Genomic DNA, 13,273 nt, shown 5'->3' with positions numbered 1-13,273 from the left:
AAACTATGTCCTTTTCCACATTTTTTACAAATTTTGATATGTGATGGACATATTTCTGCAGAATGATTTTGCCTAAGGCAAGTAAAACATCTTCCTTGATCCCTTACTATTTTTTGTTTTTGTTCTAAGTTGAATTTTGTGCAATTGGGGGATCTTTGGACACTATCCTGGCAGAAGATGCAGTAAATGTTATCAGAGGGGTTTCTTTGATAATTAAATTTGGGATAATTATTTTGATGATAATTTTTGGGGTAGTTATTTTGATAAGTTCTTGGGTTATTGTTAAACCTTATCCCCGTATTCAAAACCTGCGCTGAAGATCTAGGCCTAAAAGAATTACTTTCGTTTTTTGGTTTAAATTGAGACCCATCCATTTTGGGTTTGGGGTTTCCTTACGTAGCTCCCAGAAGTCTCGCAGATTCTCTATTTTCTAATTCTTTCTTAATAAATTCTAACAAAAAGTTAACATTCCATCTACGTTCTTCGTTTAATTCCCTAGAATATTGGCTTCTCCTTCTAAGTAAGATTTCAAATAATTGAATTTTTCTACCTTTTGAAGTTCTTCTTTGTTGTGTACAGCTGCCTTGAATTGGTTCCAAAACGATGACCACTGGGTGAGATCGCCGTTGTATTTCGCCATGATGAGTTTAGGTAGTTTCGTTGTTTCCGCCGTTCTTGATTGAACAGATCCTCCCCCGTTGTTTCCAAGAACGCTGAGGTTGGTATTAGATCCCGATATTGACGGTGCATTTGAAGTGGTTTGTATTCCTTGGTTACGTATTTTTTTAATTTTCGATTAGTCCGATTTTTAATAAGTATCAAGTCCTCGCGGTATTGTTGAGCAGCTTTCACTTGACTTTCCGCTTCCGAGGTCGAATCCATTAATTTAATTATTTTTTCTTCCAGTTGAATTAGATCTTGTTCTTTTTGTTCTACGCACGCCAGTGCATCTTCCAAATCATCCTCATCGGGTGATTCTTCTTTTAACAGCTTTTCCAAAGCCGTGATTAGTTTAGTAGTTAAAGTTCTTATAGCTTTCCTAGTTGCTTTTATGTTTTCTAATTCCTTTTTCTTTGCCGAGGAACCGCTTGCTCCCGCTTCTTCGCCATCTCCAGCCATTTTAATTGAGTTATTTTATTCCGATTATTAATTTACGTTTATTTTAGGGGATGTGGTTTAATCCCGGGTTGACACGCACCATATAGTAAATCCTTACTAAGTTAGTTGCCGATTTTATTTTAATTTAAATTTTGTTTGGTTTGGGAGAGCTTTATTTAAATCATCGACTACCGACTGAAAAATAGCCCATGAACTTGCGTTAGTATCGGAGAGAGACTGGAGATCCTTCCTTAGTAAAAGAAAGTTAAGAAGTGATTTATATTTACAAAAATTTCAAGGTGTGTACAGTTGACGATTTTGGGGTTAGAAAAGGGTGGGGATTTTCCACGACAGGGTTCGAACAGTAGGATTATCGATTGAGTTGAAAACATGCTATCCTACTGCTCACCCTGGGGCATTACCCTTTTCTTTACAAAGTTTTCCATTTTAACATTCTTTAGAATTTATATTTTTTCTTTTTTGTAGTGATATTTTTTAGGGTTTTTTTGACAATTTCTATACAATACAACAAAATTTTAGTAACAATTTAAGTAGCAATTTTAATAAGTAAGAAATTTAGTAACAAATTTTATAAGTAAGAAATTAAGTAACAAAATCAATTTAGTTATAAAATAATTAACATGCATTATAATAGTCACTACATTACTTCATCGAAAAGTTGGGTCCGTCCGGGATTTGAACCCGGGACCACTCGCACCCAAAGCGAGTTTCATACCCCTAGACCAACGGACCATGTATGTAACTGAAACTTGTTCAACTCATAGTCCAACCCTGTAATCAGTTGCTTTTAAATAGTCACTAGATTACTTCTGCAAAAAGTTTGCTCCGTCCGGGATTTGAACCCGGGACCACTCGCACCCAAAGCGAGTATCATACCCCTAGACCAACGGACCATGTATGTAACTGAAACATGGTCAACTCATAGTCCAACCCTGTAATCAGTTGCATTATTATAGTCACTACATTACTTCATCGAAAAGTTAGGTCCGTCCGGGATTTAAACCCGGGACCAATCGCACCCAAAGCGAGTTTCATACCCCTAGACCAGCGGACCAGCTATACAACTGAAACATGGTCAACTCTTAGTCCAACCCAGTAATCAGTTGTATTTAAATAGTCACTAAAATATTTCTGCAAAAAGTTGAGTCCGTCCGGGATTTGAACCCGGTACCACTCGCACCCGAAGCGAGTATGATACCCCTAGACCAACGGACCATTCATGTAAATAAAACATGGTCAACTCGTAATCCAACCCTGTAATTAGTTGCATTTAAATAGTCACTAAAATACTTCTGCAAAGTTCGGTTTCGTCCGGGATTAGAACCCGGGACCACTCGCACCCTAAGCGAGTATCATACCCCTAGACCAACGGACCATGTATGGAACTGAAACATGGTCAACTCATAGTCCAACCCTGTAATCAGTTGCATTAAAATAGTCACTACATTACTTCATCGAAAAGTTGGGTCCGTCCGGGATTTGAACCCGGGACCACTCGCACCCAAAGCGAGTATCATACCCCTAGACCAACGGACCATGTATGTAACTGAAACATGTTCAACTCATAGTCCAACCCTGTAATCAGTTGCATTTCAATAGTCACTAGATAATTTCTGCAAAAAGTTTCGTCCGTCCGGGATTTGACACCGGGACCACTCGCACCCGAAGCGAGTATGATACCCCTAGACCAACGGACCATTCATGTAAATAAAACATGGTCAACTCGTAATCCAACCCTGTAACTAGTTGCATTTAAATAGTCACTAAAATACTTCTGCAAAGTTCGGTTTCGTGCGGGATTTGAACCCGGGACCATTCGCACCCTAAGCGAGTACCATCAATCTCCCAAATCCAAATCGACACGCTCAAATTGACTATGCTGAAAATTATTTACGGGTCCAACTGCGTCAGTAGCTGTTAAAGCAGTTCCATCTTCATTTATAATTTTAGTTCTGGTGTACAGCATTGTTAAGGCTGTATCCACGTATTCGCTACCGCTAGACGTTACTTCAAATTCAATAGGTTGGTCGCCTTTCAAAGATGTCAAAGGTTGATAAGGAACCCATTTGGAATTTTCGATGGCTGTTTGAAGGGCAGGGGGAGCGAAAATATCGAAACCCGTGCTGCAAGCTTCAGTCATTTTTAGGGAGAGAAAATATCACGAACCGTTTTGAATAAAAGTTTACGTTTATCTGATTTTGTTTGTGTTTATAGATTTCTTTCTCTTTGGTGTTTTTTTCTTTTTAGCTAGTCTTTTCTTTTGTTTGGCAACCCCTCCACCGTATTGTTGTTGCACATCATCCAAAGTTTCGGTAAACCTTCTTTTAGCCGAAGTTTTCAGATCCTTTCCAGAGGCGACGTCGCTTATGATATTTGAAGATGTGCCCAGAAACTGTTTACGAAGGAACTTTGCCCCTTTAATTAAGAAAGGTGATACGTACCTTCCGAAAGATTTCAAGAACGAGCCAATGCCTTCCCCGTTTTGGCCATGACCTTGTTGTCCTTGTTTCCCGACGTAAAAAGTCAGACCTGATCCTGACTTCCCTTGTTGGGTATAATAATCCGTGTAAACACATCTTTTGTTATCTAACGCGTTGGACTTGCGCATCTTAAATGAACTTTACAGTGCAACAGTCCAAACTGAAATAAAGCCGATTCACCCATGTGGTCTTTTATATGGATGCCAACCTCGCTAATATAATATTTTGACAGAGGGACGTAATGGGGTGAGACAAACGTAAGACACACGGTATCCCCGTGTTTCTTGTCTTCGATGGGTATAATACGTAAGAGGGGGGCGTGGGTGTTACCGACAATTTGTCCTTCGACCAGATCGCAATGAAAATATAATTGAGATGGTACGTGGTAGTTTAACCTGGCTGGTCTATCGCTCAACCCTTGTATATTGAGAGGGTTTCTGTACCCCAAAATCGCAGCTAATGATTCGTGTGTCTTGAAGATAATTTTGGTATCTACAGTGGCATCGGTTTTTAGTGTTACATGCCCCGTCGTCTCGTTAATATGAAATAAAGAAGCGGTTTTTTCGCATACGTTGGAAGTATTGATAGTTTCCACAATGTGGTTAAGTGATTTGTAATGGCCGGACGGTATATTATGTAGATGGTAGCTTTCGTAGCTGGTCAGTTTCCCATCTTTTCGTTCAACAAGGTCGGTTACGTCACATTCCATGGGGTTTTTAAATTTTTTAGAGCTACTTTCTTCGTTTAAATCTTCAAGTGTTTTTCTCTTGCTCACCTTCCTCTTACTCGTTTTGTATATAACATTGTAGAAACTGCTTGTATATATTATTTCTACTAATGAAATTTCCCATTGTCCTTGTAAATTAATAGGATCGGGTAGTTTAGTGATGTAACTACCCATAGTGTTATTAGGGTAGACATCCATACTAGCGTCGCTAGGTAGAGTTAAATAGAATTCAGACTTTCTCGACATTTTCGGCTGTTACCCACGAGTTCTGCCATTTAGGTAGACCGATAAACGATACGAAATATTCTAATTTCCCTTTACGTTTACGTTTCTTGAGTATAGTGTCTATCTTAAACAGTTTGGGTTCCACTGTTCGAATGAGCTGATCAGAGTAAAACAACCCGGTTATATGCTTGTCGTCCAAATCTTTCAAACGATATAATACGGGTTTTCTGAAGTTCAAAATAGAGGAAATGACAAATACTTCCGTCGAGAAATTAGGTTCATAACCTTTAGAAAATGCCGGTTTAAGTTTGCTTATTCTTACGTAATCTCCGACACGAAATTTGACGTCATTTTTAGTAGGCTTATTACTCATTTCCGGTTTGTAAATGTTTTTATACACTTCCAGAACGTTAGACGGGGAAACATTATCGGGTGCCATTTTTATTACGGAATGATAAGAGGCATTGTAGCCTTTAACTATGTCTGGCAAATGATCTATATATCTATGAGAATTCAAATGAGTCAACATTTTGAATATTCGATGTTTCAAAGTTTTAATTAAACGTTCCACAAAGGGACAGTGGAATTTTTCTAACGTCATAGAACCGTATTTGATTTTATTTTTCTTTAGAAGTTTTTGCGTTCTTGAATTAATAAATTCTTTACCTAAATCGGACCAGATGGCTTTAGGTTTGCTTTGTTCGATGATAACTTCGAGAGCTTTCGTAGCTTCGGTCGCGTGTTTTCTTTTCATTGGTACTACAAAAGCTTTTCGGGGGAAGCAGTCGATGCCTACCATAAGATATCTGTAGTCGTCATGGTATTTGACGATTGACCCCAAATCAGCAAGATCTACTTCGACTCTATCCGAGATGTTAAAGACGGGGATTTTACGCCTTTTGAATTTATTTATAGCTGTTTTATGCAGTGTGTAAACGTCAGTGGTTTCTAGGAAAGATTTAACTTCGTTTCTCGAAATGTCAAGATGTCGGACTGCTTGGTACAAAGGGTTTAATCCAGTGAAGGCGGCTTTGTGTTTACTATTTAGATAACTGTCCTTTAAGGTTTCTTCTATTTGGAGCTGCGATAGACCTCCCATAACGTCTTATTATAAGGTTGTTTCTTCAAAATTAAAGGGCTCGTTTTATTGTCAAATGTTAATCTTTTCTTCGCTTTTAAATAAGTTGGTGGTCGAAGTTTATTCTTCTGAGGTACAGAGCTGGGTGACGTCTTTATAGACACAGGTGCTACTGATGGCGACGTTTTAACTGGTGACGGGACGATAAAGTTTTGGACAAAGGGTTGGAATTCCGTCCATCCCGTAGGGGGAATGTCGATGAGCGACGGGGGCACGCCTTTATTATTGAACAATGTAGGATGAATAGTAAAATATACTAGTTGCACTATATCGGAATCTGGGATCTTAAAGTTATTCACAAAAAGAGCCCCCGTGTCGTCCCAACGTACACTATGGGCGTTATCTGCCAAGTGATCAAAAAATTTTCTCGCAGCTCCCCTATATTTCAAGGGAAGCATATTAACCCATTTGGCGTGTTTATTCGATGGGCGGGGTTTCGAGATGTTGTGGTATCGTTTCATGGCTTCTTCGTAAAAAACCCATTTGGTTCTTTCGTCTAAAGAAGGATTAGAGATAATTAGTTTCATCTCTTTATCCAACTCTGATAACACTACATTGTTTTTTGAAATATCATTGTTTGTTGTTGTTATTAATTGATGGGGTGGTGGGTTAGGACTTTGTTCGTGTTGTTGCTGTTGTTGTTCTAAAGGCACTAAAGTCATTTTATTAGCGTAAACTAATGTTTTGTTCATTTTGAGAGTTAGCCGCCTAAAAGGCTCGAAATTACAGGAAAAAGGACGCAAAAAAACCACTTCCGGTTTGTTTAGATAAAATAGATCTTTTGTCCTTCCAATGGGTATTTTTACGGTATTATCCCATTGGACCGAATCCCATTCGACCGAAACCGCTTTTTGGTTTTTTATGGAGAATATATTTAAATTTCCAGCCCAATGGCGGGTTTCTGCTGAATGGGAATTTATTTGAAAGAATTAGTTAATTAAATGTCTGTGAGGATTTCGAATCACCGCAGCAGCATGGTAGAATATCAGGCTTTTAATTCAGAGGCTCGGGTTCAAACCCAGAGAAGGAAATTGAAAGTTAGGTTAGGTTAATAATATTTTATAAATCATTTATCTATTCTACGCCTTTCCTAAAATATTTATGTTTAGCTTCATTGACTTCTCAAATAATATGCCTATTCCAAAACATTACTGTTATGTTTGGTTAAGTTAGGTTAGTAACATTTTATAAATCATTTAACAATGTTACGCCTTTTCCAAAATATTGATGTTTTATACCTTCATTGACTTCTCAAATAAAATGCCTTTTTCAAAACTTTACTGTTATGTTAGGTTAGGTTTGGGTTCGTTATGTTAGGTTAGTAATATTTTAAAAATTATTTTACTATGGTACGCCTTTTCCAAAATGTTCATGTTTAGCTTCATTGACTTCTCAAATAAAATGCTTTTCCAAAACATTACTGTTATGTTTGGTTTGGTTAGGTTAGGTTAGGTTAGGTTAGGTTAGGTTAGGTTAGGTTAGGTTAGGATTAGGTTAGGGTTAGGTCAGGTTTGGTTAGGTTTAGGTTTGGTTTGGTCAGGTTTGGTTTGGTTTGGTTAGGTTTAGGTTTGGTCAGGTTTGGTTTGGTTTGGTTAGGTTAGGTCTAGGTTAGGTTTGGTTAGGTTAGGTTTAGGTTAGGTTTAGGTTAGGTTAGGTTAGGATAGGTTAGGTTAGGATAGGTTAGGTTAGGATAGGTTAGGTTAGGTTAGGTTAGGATAGGTTAGGTTAGGATAGGTTAGGTTAGGATAGGTTAGGTTAGGATAGGTTAGGTTAGGATAGGTTAGGTTAGGTTAGGTTAGGTTAGGTTACTTCTATTATTCGAACCTTACAGGAGGGATTTCTACAATTATAGTAACTAGTTTTATCCTTTTTCTTATTCAATTGAAACAAGTAGCCATTATTAATGTAAAGAAAGCCGCCTTTATTAGCAATTCTCTCCGTTATCAATCACTCTTAAAGTTAAATTTTGCATTTCAAACATCAATATATATACACAACGAAAACTGTAGGGTAAAAAAAATTCCTTAAAAAAAGTGAAAACGTTTGCTTTGTAAATTTTGAATTATATTTTCCCAAAACCGCACATTTGGGCTGTTTTCGGTTGAATGGGAAACGCGTTCGGTCGATTGGGATTCGGTCGAATGGGACACAAGCATTTTTACAGGCAATTTTTCGAATATGTTTCTTATGCTTACACAGTTTATTATATACGTCTGGTTTCAGATTGACGGCTCCTTGTAAGGCGTTGTGACAACACTCGCTAATTGAATCAATAATTTCTCGATTAGAATTTTTAAGAATAGCTAGTCTTTGAGGTTTTTTTAATTGCCCCAAAGCGGCTATTAAATTGATATTTTTAGCGGCTAAACTTTTCTTTTTATACCCCGATGTTTTCTTGACCTTTCTCGGTGGTGACATCGTAAAGAATGATTAAATCTCGGAAATGTTGTTTAATTATATAGTTTTCTTCTTGGGAGTATAGACGACTATTTGTTCTCCCGGTAAAATATTTGTTCTAAACCTTAAATCGGGATGGCATCTCTGGGTTAAATCGCAAAGTAAATACCCGTGAGGTTTTTTAGTTGCATCCAGATAACATTCAACAATAAATTTAGAGTTGTTGGGTGCCAATTGTTTAGAGAGGGCCACTAATTGCATAAGATCTCTCACGGTTTTCATAAGAATCATGTAATGAGCGTTTAAGGAAGCTGTTCTCAAGTTTTTTTCAAATATGTTTTGTAAAGGGTAATTACGAATAATTTCCTATGGTGTGATTGTTTAGTAAATATTTCGGATAAAATATTATTTTTCTTTTCTAACATGAGATCATCTAATACAATTAATATCGTTTGAGAGCCGTCATATACCGTGACGTCGGGTAAACCTTGACGCATAATTACACCCATTTCTTTCAATTCATCGTAGCATGGCTGATATATACTATAATGCCAAACAACTAAATCGACTTTAGGTTCGAACATTTTATCCTTATTTTCTATTATTCGTTTACATAAAACTGTTTAACCAGATCCCGAAGGACCGAAAATAATCAAATTTCCGGGAGTTGTGAATGGTATCATATTCAATACTCGAATGACACTAATTTATAATAGATATTCATATTTAAACGCGTATAATTAACACGTGGTCGCGCACGCGGTTCGCGAAACGGGGGGCGCGTTGTTGCCATCCCCCACACCGGCTCGCGCACTCCCTATCCTATAAAAAAAATTTATTTTTTTATAGGATTTCCCCCTCTATTATTGTACAGATTAGAAAAAATGTAGAATTTTATAGAAAATGCAAAAAAGTTCAATTCATTTGATTGTAAACAAAAATTAATAAAAAAATAAGCAAGTATAAAATTAAAAATGAGATAGAAAATTCATTCTATTTTTTAAATAAGTTATTTGACCCGAGATTACAGAAAATAAATTGTAATTATAAAAATGGTTTTCAAGATTTTCTTCTTGTAATACGTTGTTAAATTTCATCACCACCTGGTGCGACGTTATAAAATTGGTAAAGTAGCCAACCACGACGTCAAATTTTTCGTGCTGTCCATCTAAACAAGGTATACGATCGTGGTCACCGTATAAATTATCATAAATTTCGTTATAAAACTCTATGATAATATCGGCCATACGTGTAAATACAATTTGGTGATTACTGATCTTGATAAGATGCTCCTTAACGACGCTTGAAACTCGATTCAAGGCCGCTTTTTACAGACTGTCCAAAACAATGGAATCGTCATTTAGTAAATCTTTAATGTGGGAAGTATTATGATAGGCAACGACAGTTGTTTTTTCATTTGCGTTATCGTTCAAAACGATTTCAAAGTTGTTGGTTTCGTGGGCGGCCGTCCAGTCTCCTAATACGGGTAAACGAGGCATCAACTTCTCCCATGTACTTGCTGAAATGGCGAAACTTTTTACCGAGTGCTTCCGGCATAGACGAATCTCTGGATCACGAACCCCGTTGTCAGGAACAACTCTCTAGAAATGTGGAATCGACCGTTGATTTTTCGTTCGTTAGATACGCCAATCTTCCTCTTGTAAGCTTCTTGATTCTCCATCTTACACCTTTAAGGTCTTCTCGAATAATGATACTCTCCTCTGTCGAGTTCGAGGGTTTTTATACTAAATTTCCTACGTAGCTATCGCGAGATATCTATTGTCCTTGACTGTTCCATTGTTAGACTGTAAGCGTATTTTTATGTCAAAGTTCTGAAACCAGAGATTAAGTAATTCTAACATTCCCAAGATCAATAAAATAAATAGCACAATGAGAAGTTTTTGGGGGTTAACCTCCAAGATCCGACGAATTCTTGACAACCTTTGTGTACTTGACTCCATAACAGCTGACCAGTAAATAAATTGTACAATAGTAAACTTGACATATTTATCTATTAATAGAGACGTCTCTAACCTGTAAATATTTGATTGATTGAAGAAATACTTTCTTAACAATACATCTTCATGTAAGGTCGTAAAAACCCCCGCTAATGGAATGACGCATCATCTCTTTTGTTAAAATCCTTTTGTTATCATTTGACACCTCTTAAAATCAATCAGACGTCAATCTTATGTCACCTATTGTTGATTGACAAACAATTTTAGACGCGTTTAAACACGTCCGAAAGGTCGACGTACCTAACCCCTTTGGTCAATAAAAGCTTAGCTAACCCTCCACCCCCCCTCCCCTGTCAATAAGCCTAGAGAAATTTAGTATAAAATAACGAGAGAGAACGACGGAATATCACATTCGAATTTTAGACCTCGTAACATCAAGATGGATCCCGAATCGCTTCGTTGGAATTTGGATGAACTAGCTGTAAACAGGCCTTGGCCACTACCTGTACTATACAAATTTTATTTCTTCTTGTGTTCCTATTTACACATCAACCCTGCTAATATACCATCGATCTTACCCACTTTTATTATGAATGGAGGTTTAAATATAATTAAACTTTTCTGGATGTTATTGAGTACATGAAAACCGTCCCTAGAACACCGGAAGACTGCCCCACAATAGACGAACTGAACCACCTAAGTAATTTAATTCCTAGACCCTTAAATATTTCGTACACGGATCGCTTAGAAAGACGTAGACAGGAAATACATCGTAATATTCTCGAGGAAGAAGCAGCTCTGATAGATGATTTCAATAACACCCCATATGATATAGAGATGGCTGCGTATTTAGATCAAGAAAATCAAAAAACCTTTGATGTACCCTTTTGAGTACATGTCCTTGAACTTCTCAGATTACCAACCCAGTGAGCAAGACTCTGAAGAAGCTGAGGCTCTTTTCGACGAGGAAGTCTATAACCAGTGGGGAGGAGGAGATTACCCCCCTTCGCCTATCGACGACCTCCCATCGTGCGAAATATTGGAACAAAGTGAGAAATTTTTCAATCATTTTAATAGGTACGGACGAGAAATAGTTCTTAACATCACCGACAATCCTATTGGAAGTATATGTACCATTACGGACAATGTGTTACGCAAATACCGAGCTACAGATTACGTACAAATAACATTAAGAAGTCTAGGAATAGACTGTCGCTCAGAATTGGAATTATCCTTTAAAAGATTTGATGAAGTGGATCCCACCATTCTATTTGACCAACGTAGCGAGATGCTCTACGATGACGAGATAGATAAGTTTTTTCTGGGGCCTATAAAAATGATTTTTAGTATCGTAAGACTACCTGAGGGTGAAGGTCGACCATCAACACGTGGAATTAAGCCTTTTAATCTGTTCTGCCGTGATAGAAGAGGTATAACTCGCATAATTAATTCTGATAACATCTGTCTAGCCAGATCCCTTTGCGTAGCTATTGCTCATCGTAACTACATAGACGATACAACAGGAAACAAGACTCTAAAAACTCGATATGAGACTATATCGCGAATAGGTGCAAGGACTACACTACAGAAAGCTGAAGCTTTAAACCTGTGTCAAAAGGCGGGCGTAGTCGTAAGCCAATGTGGTACGGCGGAGTCCTTTGAAAAATTCAAGGTTTATTTGAATCGATACTCGATTTTTGTTTATAGATTCGAAAACAGTATACCCATTTTAATACTCGGAGAGAACGACCCTACTGATGTTAGACCACGACTTTTTTTATTGAATGAAAATAACCATTACAACGTAATTACCAAATTAAGACCCCTTTTCAACCATGATAGTTTTTGCGAGAAATGTCTCATGCCTTATTGGCGAAGACAATCGCATAAATGTAACGACTTTTGTTTTCGTTGTATGAGACCCACTATCTGCCAAGGTCCAGAGAAAACCTGTGGGGATTGTTCACGAAAATTTCTAGGCAATGACTGTTATCAAAGCCATCAGGCTAACTCGGAAGATACAAAACCACTCTGCCAGCGACTCTATCATTGCAAAGAGTGTTTAAAAATTATCGATTTTTCACGAAGATCGGAGAAGCATACGTGTGGTGAGATTTATTGTCAGGTGTGTAAAAAATATCAACCTAGCAATCATTTGTGCTATATACAAGTTATTAAAGACAAGGCACCCACCATCACCGTTTCTAAAAAGCCCCGATCTAGTCAACCAAACCTTATGTACGTGTTTTTTGACGTAGAATGCATTCAGACAAAAATAAGTCAAGAAAAGTTATGCGCCTATGAACATCAGGCAATTTTGTGTGTTAGCATAACCGTTTGCGAAAATTGTATAGACGAGACATCCCTAGTAACCCCGCACTTCGTACCTCCGCAGGTGTAGAATGTAGGTGTAGAGTGTAGGTGTAGAATGTCAAGGTCACAGTGTCAATGCCCTTTGCCACGCCCCCTTGGGAAACTCCCGCGCGCCCCCTCGCGGGAAAACATTGCGCGGGAATCTGGCAGTCCTGTCTACAACTGTCTCTGTGACGTCATTGGCGGGAAAATCTACAACTGTATTTGTGACGTCATTGGTAAGAGACGAGAATGGATAGCTTTAAACGTACATTGCCAAGGGTTAATGATAGGTTGGAAGTTGCGCAATCCATTGTAATATTTAATTTGACTCAAAATTTCAACCTTTTTTCAAGGAGTTTATTTTGATTATGGTATTGTTTTAATGGTAATTAAAAGGTCCACGTAAAAGCGTAATTAATATATAAGAAAATCATCTTAGACGTAATAGTAGAAAGCAACTGTATCTGTAACGTCATTGGCGGGAAAATATACAACTGTATCTGTGACGTCATTGATATAAGAGATGAGGATGAATGGATAAAGGTTGAACTTATAGCTTTAAGCATACATTGACAAGGGTTAAATAGAAAATCTTTCATTGAGAAAGTGTAATTATGGAAAATAAGTTAAGCCGAGTGTATTATAACAGTGAAAGTCCTCTCAGTTACGGTAGCGTAAAGAAATTGAAACAAGGAGTGAAAAATGTTTCGAAGAAAAAAATTAAGACATGGCTTCAGTCTCAACCAACATATACCATTCACAAAGCAAGGAGGATATACTTTCCAAGAAATCGTACTTACGTTACAACAGCCAATGAAGTATTTCAGTGCGACTTGATCGATCTACGAAATCTTAAGAAATATAATAAAGGGTT

The 13,273-nt window shown here is 37.5% G+C and overlaps 3 non-coding genes across 3 annotated transcripts; all 3 read right to left on the bottom strand.

The window, feature by feature from the left end:
* Positions 1-1,779: 1,779 nt before the first annotated feature.
* Positions 1,780-1,851, bottom strand: TRNAP-UGG (transfer RNA proline (anticodon UGG)). The gene has a single exon. It is a non-coding gene; the product is annotated as a tRNA-Pro (tRNA).
* An 89-nt stretch (positions 1,852-1,940) lies between these two features.
* On the bottom strand, positions 1,941-2,012 carry TRNAP-UGG (transfer RNA proline (anticodon UGG)). The gene has a single exon. It is a non-coding gene; the product is annotated as a tRNA-Pro (tRNA).
* Positions 2,013-2,583: 571 nt separating this feature from the next.
* On the bottom strand, positions 2,584-2,655 carry TRNAP-UGG (transfer RNA proline (anticodon UGG)). The gene has a single exon. It is a non-coding gene; the product is annotated as a tRNA-Pro (tRNA).
* Between the last annotated feature and the right edge of the window lie 10,618 nt (positions 2,656-13,273).

The sequence above is a fragment of the Phalangium opilio genome, unplaced genomic scaffold (assembly GCF_054372755.1).
Source record: "Phalangium opilio isolate 3A_F unplaced genomic scaffold, DU_Popi_V2 ptg000093l_1, whole genome shotgun sequence".
NCBI classification, from domain to species: Eukaryota; Metazoa; Arthropoda; class Arachnida; order Opiliones; family Phalangiidae; genus Phalangium; species Phalangium opilio.
Note: the sequence above shows the minus strand (reverse complement) of the source record. Positions and strands in the feature narration are given on the sequence as shown.